The 18,031-nt window shown below is 55.5% G+C and overlaps 1 protein-coding gene across 3 annotated transcripts in view; it reads right to left on the bottom strand.

The window, feature by feature from the left end:
* The window catches only part of SULF2 (sulfatase 2), a 118,368-nt gene extending 101,013 nt beyond the window's left edge, over positions 1-17,355 (bottom strand). For 2 of the 3 annotated variants that reach the window (XM_042930750.1, XM_042930753.1), the window contains exon 1: positions 17,148-17,355. The gene's annotated coding sequence lies outside the window, so the exon portion shown is untranslated. Of the gene's footprint in view, positions 1-16,628; positions 16,649-17,147 lie in introns of those variants that run through there. The other variant, XM_042930752.1, reaches the window with a different exon arrangement.
* Positions 17,356-18,031: the final 676 nt, after the last annotated feature.

The raw sequence follows: 18,031 nt of genomic DNA, 5'->3' as shown, positions 1-18,031 counted from the left end.
ACGAATGAGTGAAGGAAGGAATGAACGAATGAGTGAAGGGCTGAGTGAATGAGTGAACAAATGAGTGAATGAGTGAAGGAATGAACAAATGAGTGAAGGAATGAGTGAATGAATGAGTGACGACTGAGTGAAATGAACAAATAAATGAATGAGTGAATGAACGAGTGAATGAATGAGTGAAATGAACAAATCAATGATTGAGTGAATGAACAAACAAAAGAATGAACGACTGAGTGAATGAATGAGTGACTGAATCAATGAGAGAATGAGTGAATGAACTAGTGAATGAGTGAACAAATGAGCGAATGAGCGAATGAACAAATGAGTGAATGAACGAATGAGTGAAGGAATGAATGAGTGAAGGGCTGAGTGAATGAGTGAACAAATGAGTGAATGAGTGAAGGAATGAACAAATGAGTGAAGGAATGAGTGAATGAATGAATGAGTGAAGGAATGAATGAATGAGTGAATGAACGAATGAGTGAAGGGCTGAGTGAATGAACGAATGAGTGAAGGAATGAATGAGTGAAGGAATGAATGAGTGAATGAACGAATGAGTGAAGGAATGAATGAGTGAATTAACGAATGAATGAATGAATGAACGAATGAGTGAAGGGCTGAGTGAATGAGTGAACAAATAAGTGAATGAACAAATGAGTGAAGGAATGAATGAATGAGTGAATGAACGAATGAGTGAAGGAATGAAGGAACGAATGACTGAAGGAATGAACGAGTGAACGAATGAGTGAATGAACAAATGAGTGAAGGAATGAGTGAATGAACGAATGAGTGAAGGAATGAAGGAACGAATGACTGAAGGAATGAACGAGTGAACGAATGAGTGAATGAACAAATGAGTGAAGGAATGAGTGAATGAACGAATGAGTGAAGGAATGAAGGAACGAATGAGTGAAGGAATGAAGGAACGAATGAGTGAAGGAATGAAAGAGTGAACGAATGAGTGAATGAACCAACAAATGGAGGGCAGACTGGCACACGCCAGGTGCTGCAGCAACCACTTCTGTGTAACAATTTGCCTTCAACCTTAGCAGGAGAATAAAGTCCTTTTTGTTTGTTTTTTGCGCCCCGGAGCTCAAACGGGACACAGCACAGAACACTGGCCTCTGCTTCAGAATGTGTGCGGCCGTAGCCGGGGTCACCGAAGAGCGGCTACCGGCAGTTGGCCAGGACCTCAGGGAGGCTCCTCCTCGAGGCCCGGGCTCCCTCCCACCATGGTGGCCTCAGGGTGGGGTCTGCTTCCGGCTCGGAAGGCGGCTGTCCCAGCAACGGGCAGGGCCGCCTCGGTGTCTCCAACCCAACTCCGTCTTTTCTGCTGTCCCCAGTGTCACTCCTGCCTCTATCGGTCACGGGCGGGTCCCAAGTCTGGCCGGGTTCAAAAGGAGGGGATGGGGACCCCCTGCCCCCTTTCCCTGGAGGAGCGCCAAGGTCACAGCGTGGACGAGCACGCAGGCTATCCCGCGGCTGTCCTGGAAACACGGCGGGACCCGCCAAGTCACGGGGGCCTGGGCGCCACAGCGTGGGGGCCACGTGGGCCTCTGCCCGGCACACATCAGCCTTTCTAGGAAGTGAAACTCGAACGGACTCCGATTCCGTGTCTGCGTCTGGCAGGCACTGGAGTTTGTGCCCACGCCAGCCTCGGAGATCCCTGGGCCTCAGGAGGCCCCGGGTCACCCGGGGGCCCCTCTGACCCCACTCCTCCGTCCTGTACGACCCGAAGGGCTCAGTTAACTCGGCGGGGTCAGGTCCGGCAGCTCTGAGGGGACGACGGGCCGAGAGAAAAGCTTGCGCTGGACGTGGAAAGCCACGGAGAACGGAGCTTCCCGTGATCTTGGCCCAGAAAACATTTATTCCCGCTTCAAAAGAACCCTTCCCCCTCCTCGTTTTTAAGGGGGAAGGCAGCCAACAGACCCAGAAACCCAGAGCAAAGTGTGGGACCTGGTTTCGGGGAACTGGCCCTAATTGCCCTCACTTCCCTCCTGCTGACGTGGGAAGTGACGATCCTGAGCCTTGGCCCCTTGGCCCTCTGAGCCCAGGGCCACCGTGCACACAGAAGAGTGCGGGAGGGGAGGCCGCCGGCCCGTCTCCTCGGGCGGCTGGCTGGCTTGTCCGGCAGCGGGAGAGGCGACTTCGACTGGGGGCTCCAGACCGGGGCGGTGGGGGGACGGCTGGGGACCAGGTTTGGGAGGGAGGGCTGACAATGTCAGGACAGAGGAGAGAGCCGCAGACCAGCCGCCAGCCCTTAGGAACTCGGCCGAGGCAACGCAGCCGCTCCGCCTGGCCCAGAATCAACGGTTGCATTTCTCCAGGCGGCTCCCAGGAAGGTTCTGGAGAGATGGCCGCTTCCAGGGCAGGGGCCCTGGCGTGAGGCACACGGTCCGTTCTGCTCTGAAAGGGGCGACAGGACTGACCTCTACCTGGTGTACCTGCTCTTGAGGGGAAGGTCTCAGAAGTTCGACTGATCACCTGTGCCCTCATTCCTGCCCGATTCTTCTTCAGTTTGCTCCCTTTGCTATTTTCGCAAATTTATCTACAAAGGAGGCTTGTCTTTCTCTGGGGAATGAGAATCACCTGCACTAAACCAGACTCTTAACCTGGCACTTCTGATGTTTGGGGCCGGGCCATCGTCTGCCGGGGGTGGGGGTGGGGGTGGGGGTGGGCTGTGCTTTGCAGGGTGTTTAGCAGCCTCCCTGGCCTCTGTGAGACGTGACTAGCACCCACCCCCAGTTGTGGACATCAAAAATGCCTCTGGACACTGTCACATGTCCCAGGGGCGAGGGGGGTGGTGGCAAAATTGCTCCCAGGGGAGAACCCCGGCCATAAATGGAGAGCAACATCAAGAAACAAATGCGTGACGTTGCACTTGGATCCCTGCTTGCCGAGGGCACTGACCTTTTTCTTACAGGCCTCCTTGAAGGCCACAAAGGAGGAGTAACAGGGGCTCCCTCCCCGAGGACTCAGAAGGCTCAGAAGAGAACACAGTGAAATCTGATGTCACTTACGGAATGACCCCTAACACACGGCCCTAAAGTGAGGACCACTGGGTCCTGCCCGCTGGATGCCTTCATCCAGTCAGTGGGCCTGGGTCGGCCAGAGCCCAGCGGGCTGGCCCGTGGCCTTGGCTCAGGAGAAGCCTGGATGTTGTGTGGCTAATTCTGGGGAGACATGCTCGTCTGCAGTGGCCTCTGTCTACAGCAGGGCCTCAAACTCAAATGCCTGCAGGGGCTAGGCCCGAGAATTGAGTGACATGCTCTGGACTTGGGAGAATGGGTTAGAGGGTGGGGACTGGACCACACTGGAGACTTTGTTTCCAAAGTGAAAGCATTCAATACATTTGAAACACGGAGCGGCCAAAGAAAGCTCCACTAGAGTGTGGCTGGAGGCTTATTTGCAACCCTTCAAAGCTATGCGATCTTTTCTGAGCACCTACTATGTGCCTGGTGCTACATGGGATGCTGGCAAACAGCCATAAACATGGAACAGGCCAGGCCTCTACCCGCAAGGAGCTGACATCCTGGTGGGGGAGACAGATAATACGTGAAAATAAATTTCAGGTCGTCTGAAGAGCTTTGAAGAAAACTGTCGGGGAGACAGGATAGACAGTAAATCAGGGGAAGCCTCTAGGAAGGAGTGATGTTTGAGCTGAGACCTGAAGGTGGGGAGAAGCCAGTTATAGGCAAAATGCTTTACAACCGAAGGAAAAAGCAGGTGCAAAGGCCCAGTGGTAGGAGCGAGTTTGGCTGGTTTGAAGAATAAACAGAATAAAGACCAGAATGACAGGAACAGGAGTGGCAGCCTGCCACAGAGGAGACTGGACATCACCTTCTGCCAGCCCACACCTTCCAGGTAGGCCACACCTGTTGTTCTTGCTAGGTGTTCAGGGGAAATGGGGAATCAGACACAGAAGTACCCACCTCTGTCCTTTGTTCTTTTGTCTTAGCTGTGCACGAAAGCTTCCCTGGCAGCAAGTTACAAAGTTATTTCTGCAAAAGGCCTTTGGCCAAAAGCAATAAAGTTGGACCTGAACAGAGTCATTATTCACGCCTAATTGTGGGCTGGTTCTCAGTGTAGACTGCCTGGGCCAGGACTGCGGATCCCAGGCCCCCCCTCTATTTTTTTTCAACCCCACTCTTTCCCAGCACGGTTTACCGCCCCCCCCCCCCCACCCAGGACACGTATTTATGGTTCCAGAGACTGTATATAGTTTCCTTTGAGCAGAACATAAAGGGACAAAAGTCTGTTTTGGTGGCCTGGTGTTCATAATCTAATTACTTCTTCCCTTTCCACCCATTCCACAGCCCCGTGTACTATCTTCGCCCATCATGCCCCTGCTATTAACAGATGAGCTTCTCATTAGCTCACCTTGGAAACAGCCTGGCACTTACAATTATTTGAGAAGCCTGCACTCATAGGCAGGAGGAGGAGTCTGAAGCAACTTTTACCAAATAACTCACTAAATTTAGAGACGGGAGTCCAGAGAATTTTGCAGGACAGGTCCATTTCCAACCCTGGCATGCTGTGCAATTTAATCGGCAGGTGGAAACAGACGGCCAAGGGGAGGAAAGCGGAGGTTAGAGGTGGTGCTCCTTGAGTTCGGATCAGTTTCTCCCACTGGAGCGGTCTCACTGCGCTGGGGGACTCGCTGAGTGTCACAAGGCGTGCTCTCTGATAGGTGTCCACGTGGGGTGGGGTCTGGGGAGGCGGGAGCACATTCGCTGTGCTGGCAGTTCGGTCATGACCGCACACGCTCTCCCTGCCGGGAGCCAGCTCCAATTATCCCCATCTTTGGGGTCAGGATGCTGGGTTAGAATTCTGGGAGCCAATTTTGCCCCATGAAGAGGTCTCTCAGACCCCCAGCAGTGCCTGAGTTATGGGGCCCCTGACCCGGAAGAGATGCCACACAGATTTGGGCGTTCTACTTTTAGCAGATTTTTTTTTACAAATGCCTTCATTCATTCATTCATTCATTCATTCACCCACCCATCTATCCATCCATTCACTCAAAAATGTTAACTGCTCATCCTGGGGGAGTCACTTATTCAGGGGCTGAGCAGTGGCTTCTAACTTCGTCCGGCCACCGGTCCACTACTCTCGACACTAGAAACCCAATTTCCTTTTGATGAATTTCTCTCGCCTGACAAGATGTGTCGCCCTCTCTCTCGCCATGTGACTGAGTGGTGATCATGTGACCAAAGTTGGCCCATCAGACTCTCTCATCGGGCTTTTGACTCTCAAATGGAATGTCAAGGGCAGAAGGGACAAACAGGGGTGTATTTGTCCCATTGGAACCCCTCTTCCAGCAGCTCCTTGGGGGTCCCTATAGCTTCCTAAGCTAAAGCCTTAGAAAGCCTGGTAGCTTTCACTGTTGGGCTCCTAGGAGTCAGAAGACCGTGAGACCGACCACCATAGGTGAGCGAGCGCGGTAAGAGGCCACGTGGGGGAGGAGGTAACTCCCCTGTGTGACCAGCACTCGCTGAAGGTCATCAGAGTGGACCCATTTTGGACCTTTTAGCGGATACCACAGGGAGCAGGAGAACCCTGACAACTCCCAGAACGGTTACAAATTATTCCATTGTTGCTTTAAGCCACCCAGCCGCAGGTGCTCTCTCCTAGAGCAGAAACACAACCAAAGAGCCTTGAAGGCTACGACCAGTCAAGATTTTTGGTATCCAGTGGCCAGTGGCTCTAATCAGTGTCCTCAAAGAAGGGCATCATTCTTCCCTTCTTTCAATCCCTTTTCAAACAGCCAGGAAGCTCAGCACAGAGGGTACCGAGATAACCAAGCTGAAGGAGCTGCTAGTCCGGGGGGGGGGGGGAGCACACATGGTGCCTCAGTTACAAAATGGAGACGATAATGGGCCCTGATCAAAGAGAGAGAGAGAGAGAGAGTGAGCGAGGAGGGGAGGGGCAGAGAGGGAGGGAGAGAGAGAACCCCAAACGGACTCCACACTGTCAGCACAGAGCCTGACGTGGGGCTCGAACTCACGAACCGTGAGATCACGACCTGAGCTGAAATCAAGAGGGGGACACTCAACCGACTGGGCCACCCGGGCGCCCCTAAGATCTCAGAATTTTTAAAAATCTGACAAGTAACTTTAAAAAATGTTTGAGACAGGGGCGCCTGGGTGGCGCAGTCGGTTAAGCGTCCGACTTCAGCTCAGGTCACGATCTCGCGGTCCATGAGTTCGAGCCCCGCGTCGCGGTCCATGAGTTCGAGCCCCGCGTCAGGCTCTGGGCTGACCGCTCAGAGCCTGGAGCCTGTTTCAGATTCTGTGTCTCCCTCTCTCTCTGCCCCTCCCCCGTTCATGCTCTGTCTCTCTCTGTCCCAAAAATAAAATAAAAAACGTTGAAAAAAAAAATTAAAAAAAAAAAATGTTTGAGACAAGGGCACCTGGGTGGCCCAGTCAGTCAAGCGTCTGACTCTTGATTTTGACTCAGGTCACGATCTCAACAGTTTGTAGGATCGAGCCTCGTATCTGGTTCCGTGTGCTGATGGTGCAGAGCCTGCTTGGGATTCTCCCTCCCTCTCCCCTGCCCTCTCCCTCCCCCCCCCCCCCCCGTGCTGTATGCTCTCTCTCTCTCAAAATAAATAAACTTAAAAAAAAGTTCAAAACAGTGTGTAGGTTAAACATCTCTGTGAGCTGAATACAGGCCCTGCTTAGCCAGCCTGTGATGTCCTGTTCTGAGAGGGCAGGACGAGGAGAGGCTTCTTTCTGCCTCACTTTCCTTGTCTGTAAAATGGGGATTAGAAGGTCCCTGTGCTGTAGACGAATGCTTGTGTCTCCCCAAAATTCATACGTTGAAACCTCATCCCAATCCAACAGTATTAGGAGGTGGGGTCTTTGCAGGTCATCAGGTCATGAGGGTGGGACCCTCATGAACGGGATTAGTGTCCTTATAAAATAGACCCCAGAGAGCTCCCTTGCCCCTCTGCCATGCGAGGCCACGAGAAGGTGTCACCTGTGAAGGCGGAAGCGGGCCTTCACCAGACTCTGAATCTGCTGGCACCACGACCTTGGACTTGTCAGCCCCAGAACTGTGAGAAATAAATTTCTGCTGCTTTGAAACCTTCTAGTCTCTGGGATTCTGTTGCAGCCTGAACGGACTAAGACAACCCGTGTCATGTTCACCTGCGCGGCCGCTTAGAATGCTGTCTGGGGCACAGAAACGTGAGCCTTCAGGAGTGTGAGTTTGGGACAGGAGGTGACAGAGGCAGGTCTCCTGGGCTGTGACAGCTCCTTTCAGGAGGGGACAATGAGGGCAGGGGAGGGGGGTGGGGGGTGGGGAGAGCTGTCTTTCCCAGGGCACCTGCAGAAATGTCCCGCCACTGATCTCACAGACTAACTTCCGTGTACCAAGTGGCCTGAGACTGGTCAGAAGCAGCGGGTTCTGCCAGCCCTTGCACAGGGCCTGACGTCCCCGCCGTGGCCCGAGGCGGATGTGAGTGACCTCAGCACACACCCCAGCTCCAGCGCCGGGATGGACACCGGAAGGGTCCCAGGACTGGTGAGCAACCCTCCCCGCCCCCCCCCCCCCCCTTTGCTTTCTGCAAATGGCAAACTGGTTCTGACTCCTTCACCTTGAGCAGTTGCCCTCGAAGGATCCCCAAACCCTAGATTCAGACCCAGCGGCACATCTCCGAGCCTCCTTCCCAGGTTCCCTCATCCAAAAAATATTTCCTGAGCACTCAGAGTCCCGGGCCTTGTTCTGGGTGCTGGGGTTACAGTGATGAGTGAGACAGACCCGATTCCTGCAGCCGCGAGGCTTACTTTTTAGGGGGAGGAGAGAGGACAAAGGACGAATAAGTAAATCGAGATAATTCCAGAGAGTGGCAAGTGTTATAAACATAAAACAGGTGTCATTCCAGGCCTTTAAGGATGTGACGTTTGAGCGGAGACCTGATGGATCGGAAGGAGCCAGGCTTGTGATGTCCAGGCACGGGGGGGACAGCAAGTGCAAAGGCCCTGGGGTTGGAACAAGCTCGGATGCGGCCAACGAACAGAGAAGAGGCCAGTGTGATGGCACAATAAGCTCGGAGGTGGAGGAAGTGAGACGGGGGTGGAGGCCAGGCAGTGCAGGGCAGAGTAGCCCATGGCAAGGAGTCTGGACTTTACGACAGGCGCAACAGGTCACTGGAAGGAGGGGTTTGTTACAGCAGCTGCCACCACCAACTGCAGAAACGCCTAGCAGAAGGCACCCCATCCAGCACCTTCTCTTCCTGCCTTAGCCGTCCGAAACTTGAGCTACCCGCTGGAGTCACCTGGTTGCTCGGATGCCCAGGCCCCACCCCCAGGCCGCCGAGTTACCTGGTCTGGGTGTGGCCTGGGCTGGGCACCGGGGTTTTTAAGAGCTGCCCTGGAGATTGTTCGGAACCCCTGCTCCCCTAATGAGCATCTCCTGGGTCCATGGTGACAAGCCCACCTTGGGCTCCCGGGACGGGCTCGGAGCCCTATAGGTTGGTCCCCCAGGTTTGCTCCCTTCCTGAGCTGGCCTGACTGAGGCCTAAAAGAGGGGTGGGTGGGGGCGGGGTGGGGAGCGGGGCACAGCGCAGCTCGACAGCTCAGGAGGCCTCAGGATGCGGACTTCCTCAGCTCGGGGTGGGGGGTACTGCAGCCTTCCTCGCGGACCGACGGGAGTTAAGTACAGGAGCACTTCAAGAAGCTAAGAAGAAAGCAGCGTGGCCGTTCCTCCCCACGTTAAACACGGAACATACGATCTAGCAACTGCCCTTCCGGGATTTATACAAAGGAAATGAAATCACCGTCTCGAAAAGCTATCTGCACGCGTACATCCACAGCGGCCAAGCCACGGAAGCCACCGCCATGGCCGCGGAGGGGTGAGCGGAGAGAGGAGAGGTGATGTGTATACGCAGACCATGGGAATATTACTCGGCCAGGAGAAAGGAGGAAACCCTGCCGTTTGTGGCACGGGCCATCAGGGGAGAGACAAACTCAGCACGAGCTCGCTTATATGTGGAATCTTCATACCGAGGAGAGACTAGGGAGTGAGCGGTGGGAGAAATGGGCGAAGACGGTTAAAAGGTACAGACTTCCCGTTGCGACCGGGGACGACGCACTGCACGGTTAATGAGGCTGTGTTTTGCACCCGGAAGTTGCTAAGAGCCTAAACCCTAAACATTCTCATCCCCAGGAAAAACATTTAACTGTGCGATGATGCGTATTAACTAACCTTACTGTGGTAATCGTTTTCCAAGATATACGTGTATCAAATCATGTTGTACACCTAAGCCGAATATCGTTATACGTCAATTACATCTCGGTAAAAACAAAAACAAAAACAAAAACAAAAGCAAAAAGGCTAGGGGATCTACAAGTATAAGCAATAATAAGGACGCCTGACTTTTGGAAGCAATTTCCACATACTGACCCAGTGAACTAGTGTTTTGCCGTGACTCTACCAGGAAGCTGCCGTGATCACCCCCATTTGACAGAAGAGGGGTCTGAGGCTCAGAGAAATGAGTTGACTTGACCATCTCCGCCCAGCTACTGAGCGGCAGAGCTGGTAGGTGAATCAGGAAGTCTGGTTCTAGAATGCACCCTGTTAACCAGGGGCACTCTCAGAGAGGTCTCTTACGTCCAGTCTTCTACACCTTCTTCATCTCCTGCCCAGGTGGAAGCCGCTGATACCTGGATGTGCCCAAGAACTCAGGAGCCCATTCGCTGGAGAGCTGGTTCGTGCTAACAACATGGGATCGTGTCACCCGAGGGACTAGGGTATTGTAGGAACGCGTCAACAAGGAGGGCAATAAGCTGTCCCCAGGGGCAGTTCTGAGGCAGAAGCTGTGGGTGGCCCCCACAGGATCACTCCTCAGTTTACAGGCCGGGAGGTGCACCCCTGTTTTGGCAATAAACCAGCACTGGCGTAAGCCCTTGGCTCTCAGAAGAGTGAAATCAGCCCAGAGGGGTGTTCGCAGGAATTTGTGAAGAGTGTTTGGTCGTCATGGTAACTGGGGGATGTTTCCGGCGTCTGGTAGGGGAGCAGGGATGCCGGATAATTTGCCACCCTCCACGCAGTGAAGAACCCAATGTGGGGCTTGATCTTACGATCCCAAGATCGAGAGTCTCATGCCCTTCCAACCGAGCCAGCCAGGCACCCCCAGAACTGCCCCATTTCCAACTGAGTACATTCTATTTATTATTCTTATTTTTAAGTAATCTCTACCCCCAATGTGGGGCTCGATCTCACGATCCCAAGATCGAGAGTCTCATGCCCTTCCAACCGAGCCAGCCAGGCACCCCCAGAACTGCCCCATTTCCGGCATGACTTTCCGATGTCCCACAAGACACTCATGTAGGCGAAAAAGCTCTTACAGTTAGCTACCTGGCCTCAGAAACGAACCCCATCTCACATATAAACACAAAAGCTGTTTTGCCTGGTTCTACTCTACGCTGAATTTTCTGGGAATGCAACCGCGAGGTAAACCAAGGGAAGACTGTCGTTTGTTTTGTTCGGAGATTTTGGTAAATTGTTCGCCATTTGGGAAAATCACATGGTTTATGGCCGTAGCACTTGTGGGATGTTCCTACCCCGCTGTGTCTGTAGCCGTCAGATTTATGTGATTCCACACTAGCGTGGGCATCTGACTGCTTTATTGCGTCTTCCAACGTAGTTGTGCCTAAGATTTATAGCTGGCCATACATATGTTTACTTACATTTCCTCTTAGTTTTTCTTTAAATTATACTCAGGATACTTTATCAGTTCAAAAACGTGCAGAGAGGTTCTATTACCAGGAATTCATTGCAGGTAAACCTGCCAAAAATATTTGCTCTATGAGGGCGTCTGATCTGCTAATTTTGGGAACCACCGAGTGACGTCAAACACGAAAAGCCCGTTTCCCTCTGCCAGTGTTTGGTTTAGGTGTGCATACAAAACCCAACCCTGGACCAATGAGGCATGAAGCAAAGTCTGCTGGGGTGAGGGTGTTCTTGGAAGGATTTTGCTTTCTGATTAAAAGGCTGACAGCATGGGGTCCCACTCTTTTATTTCCACTTTGTATGGGGATGTAATATCTAGAGCTGCAGCAGCCATCTTGAGACCATGAAGCAGCAAGGCCAAAGACGCATGAGGACCGAGGAGCAGAGGACTGGAAGATCTTGGGTCTCTGAAGACACTGTACAAATTGGCTCCAGGGCTCCCCTGGCTTGGACTGTTAAGTGAGAGCTATCGTTTCTATTGTGTAAGCCACTCTCAGCCAGGAATCCTATTACTTGCGGTGAATGTATCTTGATTCACATTCAAATGCTTAGGACTCAAAGCCTCTAAGAACTGTGGTAGGATTTCTTGGTGTCTGAAATATCCAGAAAAGTGGCCCGCATGCACAAGTCTGTGGACAGGGTCTGTCTCTAGAGCAGGCCAGAAATGCAGCTTTGGGATGATCTGACTTTCACCAGAGCATGGACATCTCCTGAACTTCTGGGAGCCATTTTCCATTCTCTTTTCAAAACGCTCCTCTCTTTGGCCACTGAGGAGGGCCAGTCACCCACTGGGGCCCTGACTGGGAGCCAGTAACGAAGGCTACTGGCTATATTCTTCACCTAACACATCTGGCTTCCACCTGGCTAAACACGTCACGGCCCCTGGGGATGGCCCCGTCCATCAACTCACGCTTATAAGACCTACTCGTAACGACTCTGGGTCTGGGGTAGAATTTACCTAATGTCTCAAGCAGGGCCCAAGTGCGCAGAGCCGTGGGCCAGGCTTTTACAAGACAAAGCCATGTGTCAGAGGCCAGGGCCCCTGGACAACGTATGTTTTGGAATCTCATTAAGAGACTGTGTAGAATTCAAAATGGCGGTGGTCTCTGGTGAGAGAATCCCATGAAGTCTGGGTCTGGGCTGGAGGAAAAGCTTCGAAGACCATGCCAACAGGTGTTCTACCAGGGAGGCATCATGTTGCCTATGAGGCCCAAGATCCCACCTGACCTTCAGTTCCCAAAGGCACCTGTTGTCGAGTGATGAATATTTGGTTCTATCCGCTAATCACTGAGCAGTGAGGAGACGGACAAAGCGGGCTCGGCCTGGGGCTTTGTGAATTTCTCAGGAGCATCATTAGGAGGTGAGCCTGTGAGGTGTGCTAAAAATAGTCATCAGATAGATGCAGGACAGGCAGGTGGAGGGGAGGGGCAGACCACGCCAGAGAACAAAATACATTTTCCCTGGACGGTCGTGTCCAGTCCCATGGCTTAAAATAACACGGATGCTCCAAGGCCTCCCAGATTTAGGCTGCCAGCCCCAGCCAGCTCCAGACGTGGGTATCCCACAGCGACCGAGAGCTCAGATCCCCTGGTCATCTCAAACCCAACATGTCCACGACTGAATTCCGGATCATCTCCCTGCCCCCAAACCTCTCTCTTCCCCACGTTCCAGGCTGCCAGTCACCTGGTTCCCCGGCACAATGGATATTTGTCGTGAGGTCCCTCGCAGACACCCCGGGATGTTTAGCAGGCTGTAGCAATGAGGCTTCCTTCCACTGGTGAGCCCCCCAACTTGTGCTCTCCAGGACTCTGGGGGCTCCGATGCTCCGTCCCCAGCCCCAGGGTGGGGCCTGGGAGCCTGGCCTAAGCCCACCGTCGGGGCGCTCGTTTCCTTGACCGGTGCGGGTTTGGAGTGAGCACGTGACATAAACCAGTGCCATCAGAGGGACGCCTGGGGCGAGGGTGGGCACTTCCAGAAAAGAGGCTTGGTCTTTCCTGTTGGGCTTAGACCAGGGAGAACAAGAGGACCGCTCTTCAGCAGCCAACTCGGACACCTCAATTATGATAACAGCCGGCGTTTACTGAGGGCCTGCTGAGGTCAGATGCCGCGCGAAGCCCTTGCTGCTGATGACTTCACTTCATCCTTTACCACAAACCAGGAGATAAGTGCTACTACAGACCTCGTCATTTGCTGGACGACAACGCCGGGGCCCAGAGAGGTTAACTAATGCTCCCTGGATCACACAGCGGGGCAGGAAGCCCGGGCCTGCCCACCCCTTGGAGCCAGAGGGCAACCGGCCCCGTGGAAGGAGGAGCAGACAGGCAGAGGAACGGATGCTCATGACAGAATCGGAGCCCTGATTCCAGCTGCATCTGAAGCCAGAGTTACCCGAGCAGTTTGTGGCCATAAAAGCGAACACGTCCCTTCTTTTCTCCTTATGCTGGTTTGAGACTCTGTGACATTCTCTTTGCGACCTGCACACAGCAGTTGCTCAGTAAACACCAACAGATGCCGGGAAGACTGCTCGGGTCGTCCGCCTCCCTGCCCCCCATTAACTGCTGGTTGTGTAGCCAGAACACCCGACCGCGGCCAGACCCACGCGACTTCCTCTTTCGGCTCCAAGTGAGGCCCGGTTCCCTAGCAACCATCCCAGTTAGGCAATCACGCCATTTATCAGGATGCCAATTAATTATAATGATCTTAATGATCTTCCAATTAGGTAGCGCCCTGAATCGGATCAGGGGCCCCGCGGCCTCCCCGGGCGGGGGCTCATCGCAAGGCAGGCAGGTTGAGGTGAGGCGACCGCACCTGCAGGTCAGCACTGAGAAGCCCCACCTTCCGTGCCCACCAGCCACAGAGGGCCCCGGGGCCTGATGGAAAGCTGGGAACCTCGGGGCCACCTCTCCAAGGACAGGCCAGTGCGACTCCATCACCAACCACAAGAGGGCCTCACTTCTCGGAAAACGTTAACCCTTCCGCCCCTCGGAGGCCGTGCTTTTTTGCATCAGCCACATTTGATGCGTCCCTTTGCATTCTGACTAGGGGAGCGTGTGTGTGTATTTGCACGGGGCAGGAAACGTGGCCCGGCAATCGCACACTTTCCTCAGGCTGCAAACCCCCCCCCCCCCCCAAACCAAACACAAATCGGAGATTCTGTCAAATAGTGGAGATTTTTGGAGAGGAGAGGGGTTACTGATGGGCTTCTGCCTTTCAAACTTTTGTCTAGACGCGTTTTCTTCCACGGGGCATGTATTTCTTCCACATCTGGAAGAAAGACCCAGGTCACGGAGGGAGGAGAGTACAGTGGGTCAGAATGGACCCTGGGGCCACAGGGCCTCTTACATCCTGGCTCCACCACTGACCAATTGTCCCAGGAAGGTCACAATCCCCTCTGTGTCCTCGTCTTTAACATGACGAAAACCACAAGACCTACCTCACTGGGTTTTTGTGTGGATTAAAGGAGTTATTATGCACGAGGGGTTGGAACAGCGTAGGCTCACAAAACACTACATAAGTGTTATCTGTCACCCTAAGTCTAGACGAAGCTCGTTCTTTGAACTACAAGCGGGTCGGGAATTCTGCTATTCTTCTGGAGGACAAGGCTTTTGGTTCCTTTCTGCGGGGACAGAGTTGAAGAACAGACTTCGTGGGGTTGGGTGATGTTCCCAGTCTGGCTGACTTAGGAGACCAGAAAGCTGCCCCTCGAGGCACGGCCAAATGGATAAATTAAACACGTCTATGGGGCGCCTGGGTGGCGCAGTCGGTTAAGCGTCCGACTTCAGCCAGGTCACGATCTCGCGGTCCGTGAGTTCGAGCCCCGCGTCAGGCTCTGGGCTGATGGCTCGGAGCCTGGAGCCTGTTTCCGATTCTGTGTCTCCCTCTCTCTCTGCCCCTCCCCCGTTCATGCTCTGTCTCTCTCTGTTCCAAAAAAAAAAAAAAAAAAAAAAAAAAAAAAAATTAAACACGTCTAGGGAAAGGAAGAGAGAGTTGTCGCCCCCGAATCCAAAGGTGGACTTCACATGCCGGGCAGTGCAGTCACCCCTTTCTAGGTCCTCAGGACGGCAGCTGAACAGAGCGACTGGGCAGGGGACACAACCCCTGCACACGCGCATGCACGCACACACAATCTCACACACGGCCACACTGTCTTCCTCCAAGCCCCGGCTTTTTACACTTAACTCCTCACTCAACCCTTAAGTTTGAAAACGTAACATGTTATTAGGGTTTTTTAAAAAGCCACAAATTCAAATAAGAAAACCCCAAAAACTGTACGCAAAGCCCAAACCCCAAACCCACATGGGCTTTCAGGCATTTATGTACATAAACGTGGCCCAAGGAAGGCACATCCTTCGTGTGCAAATGTCCAGCGAGCCTCCTATCGGCCAAGCCTGCCACCGTTCCCCTTTGAGCCGCTTATTAGAAGACTAATCTGCATCCCCGGATGGGCTGTTTTGAGGAGTGTTCTGTCCTCCATGAGGTGGGACAGGCAAAGCCGGAGGAACCTCTCTTGCCAGGTGAGTGGTCTCCAGTCTGTCCTCCCCACCCCCTTTATGAACGTATGAATGGCTTTAATTGAATTACAACCCTCCAGCGGGTTCTGTGATGGGTAGCCGGGATGCAGGAAGAAATCCCCCTCACTATTAACTGCCAGATGAGAGTAACTCTGGCCGCTCTGGGGAGAGACGCCCTGTCCTCCGGGGAAAGCCCATCCTACCTGCTTCTCTGTCGCCAGAGAACCCGCGGGAGAGCAGGCTCCCGGCTCTGCCCCGAAGGAAGGGAGGGCGGCCCTGTGGGACAGAGGCAGGGGCAGGTGGAGGGGGCCAGGGCCGGCCTCCCCGCAGCCACAGATGTGCAAACACCCAGATTCAAGCGTAAGCTGAATGTAATTACTTGGTTAATTAAATATTGACTTTTAACTCAAAAAGTGATTAAAACAAGCTGCTGGAAAGAGTAGAGGGGGCAGGGAAGGGATCAGAACTTTCAGGAAGAAGAGGAGGAGGGGGACTGTGTTGTGCGCAGGGGGCACTGTCTTCAGTCCTAGGGCAGGTAGGGAACTGCGGACAGAGGACACTGTGCAAAACTAGGACTTGCTGGTGTCTCTTTACAGTTTCCACCCTGAGACCACATCTCTTTACTAGGCTGCCTTCAAAGCAAACCCAGCGAGCTTCTGGCTCAGGAACTATATACCGATCGTCGCCTTTTCTTGGAGCTAATGCGGAACCTGGCACGAGGACGTGCTCCACGGATGCTTGTAGAACGAATGAATGAACTACTAGAAAGAATTAAAATAAAAGAGAGAAAAACCAGAAGGAAAGAAAAGCGCACTCCTAGAAATCGCCTCGCTGCCACACTTCGGAAACCCCGGGGAGCCCGGGGAGGGGAGCATCTCCCCGCAAGGCGATGAGAACCGGTTCTGACCTGGCCTGGGAGGAAGTTTGTCTTTTCGATCCCGTTGGCCCTTTCGGTAGCTGCGAGCTCCCAGTCACCCTGAAGATCCGGTCCACCGCTTTCCCGTGTCCTGCCTGGACAAGCCCCACGTGGTCTGGCTTCTAACTCAAAGGGGTCAAGGAGGCCATCCCCCTGCGGCCGGCCGGCCCGGGCGCGCTTCCCCGGAGTCCTCCAGGGCTCCGCGTGGCTCCCGCGGGTCAGGGGTGCGGTGGGAAGCCGTCACCCGCTCGCCAAGCCCGCCGGCGGGGTCAAACGGGTCATCCCCCCGCCCCCCGCCCCCCGCGGCCCGCCGGCGCCGGGGCCTCCCTCTGGACGGCCCGGTCCCACCTCCGCGCGCCGCGCCGGGGCCGGAGCCGGGCGGTCGGGACCGGCCGCCCGCTCACCTGGGCGGCGCTGCGGCGGCCGGGGGGCCCCCCGCCCCCCCGGGCCCCGCGCGCCCCACTCACCGGCGCGCACGGCCCCGGCGGCCTCACCCCGCGCGGGGCGCCGCCGCCTCTGCCGCAGCCCGGCCGGGCCGCGGGGCGCAGGGGACTCCGCGCCGCTGCCGCCGCCGCCGCCGCCGCTGCATCCCCCGGCGAGTGCCGCCGCCGCTCCTCCTCCCCTCCCTCCGCCTCCTCCCGCCTCTCCGCCCCCCCCACCCCGCCCCGGCTCCGCCGCCGCCGCCGCCCCCACCCCGGCCCCCGCCCCGGCGCACCGCCCTCGCCAAAGTCCGGCTCCGCGCCGCGCCCGGGCCGCTCTCACATCGCCCCAGCCCGGCCGGCCGCGCTGCCCGAGCCGGCCCCTTGGCACACGGCGCGGCCCGGCTCCCCGCCCGCCGGCCTCCGAGCGGGGAAGGCGAGCGCGCGCCGGGGCGGGGGGCGCCAGCCCCGGAGCCGCGGGCGGCGGGGGCCCGGGGCCGGTGGGGGGGGTGGGGGGGAAACCCGCCGCGGCGCCCTCCCCGCGCCCCCCGCGCCCCAGCGCTTTACCTCCGGCTCGATGGACGCGCGGCCGGGCCGGCCCGGTCCTTGTTCCCCCGGCGCGCGCGGCCCTGGCCCCGAAGTCCGGCCCCGGACGGGGCAGCGGCGGAGAGCGGGGGTCCGCGCGGCTCTCGGCTTCCCGACGCCTCGGGACCCGGCTGGCCGCGCTCCCGGCGCCGAGCGCGCACCCTCGCCGGGACACAGACGCACACTCGCTCCCGCTCGCCCTCGGCGGAGAGTTGAAACAGCTGTGGGATTCGCCCAGGAGCTGGAAATGAGGGAGGGACGCGAGCCAGAGCCGTGCGTGCGTGCGTGTGTGTGTGTGTGTGTGTGTGTGTGTAAAAGACACAAACGGGGGGGGGGGCATCGCTAATAAATCAAACACAGCAATAAAGTGAGGAGGGCCATTGATCAGGTCCCCTTGGCTGGAAACGAAGAGTATCCTTCCTTCCTCCCCGCTTTTTCTCCTCCCTCGGAGCTGGAAGGAGCCAGTGTTGCGCGGGGCGTGCGACAGCCCCGGCCGGGCGCTCCCCTCGTAATGACACGTTAATAAATGTTTTCTTTTATCTGCTCTCACAAGGGCTCGCCCCGGTCTGCAAACACCCGACCGCCTTTGCTGAAAGCGCGGCGCTCGCCTCTCACCACACGCATCTGCCTTTGGAGAGGCCGGCTGCAGCCCGAGCCCCCAGCTAGAGCGCAGGGTGAACTGCCCCCGCGCCCAGGAACCCTCCCGAGATCCTAACTTGAACTCAAGCGAAAATAGCTGCCGTTGCCCAGAAATGATCCGGGAATAGGAAAGAAAGGAGAAACCCGCTTTCTCCTCCGAAAGGGGAGGAATTCGACTCAAGGTGGTGCTGTCCACCGCGGTTTCCACTGTCCCCAGCGCCACAGCA

Source organism: Panthera leo, chromosome A3, assembly GCF_018350215.1.
Source record: "Panthera leo isolate Ple1 chromosome A3, P.leo_Ple1_pat1.1, whole genome shotgun sequence".
Classification (NCBI taxonomy): Eukaryota; Metazoa; Chordata; class Mammalia; order Carnivora; family Felidae; genus Panthera; species Panthera leo.
Note: the sequence above shows the minus strand (reverse complement) of the source record. Positions and strands in the feature narration are given on the sequence as shown.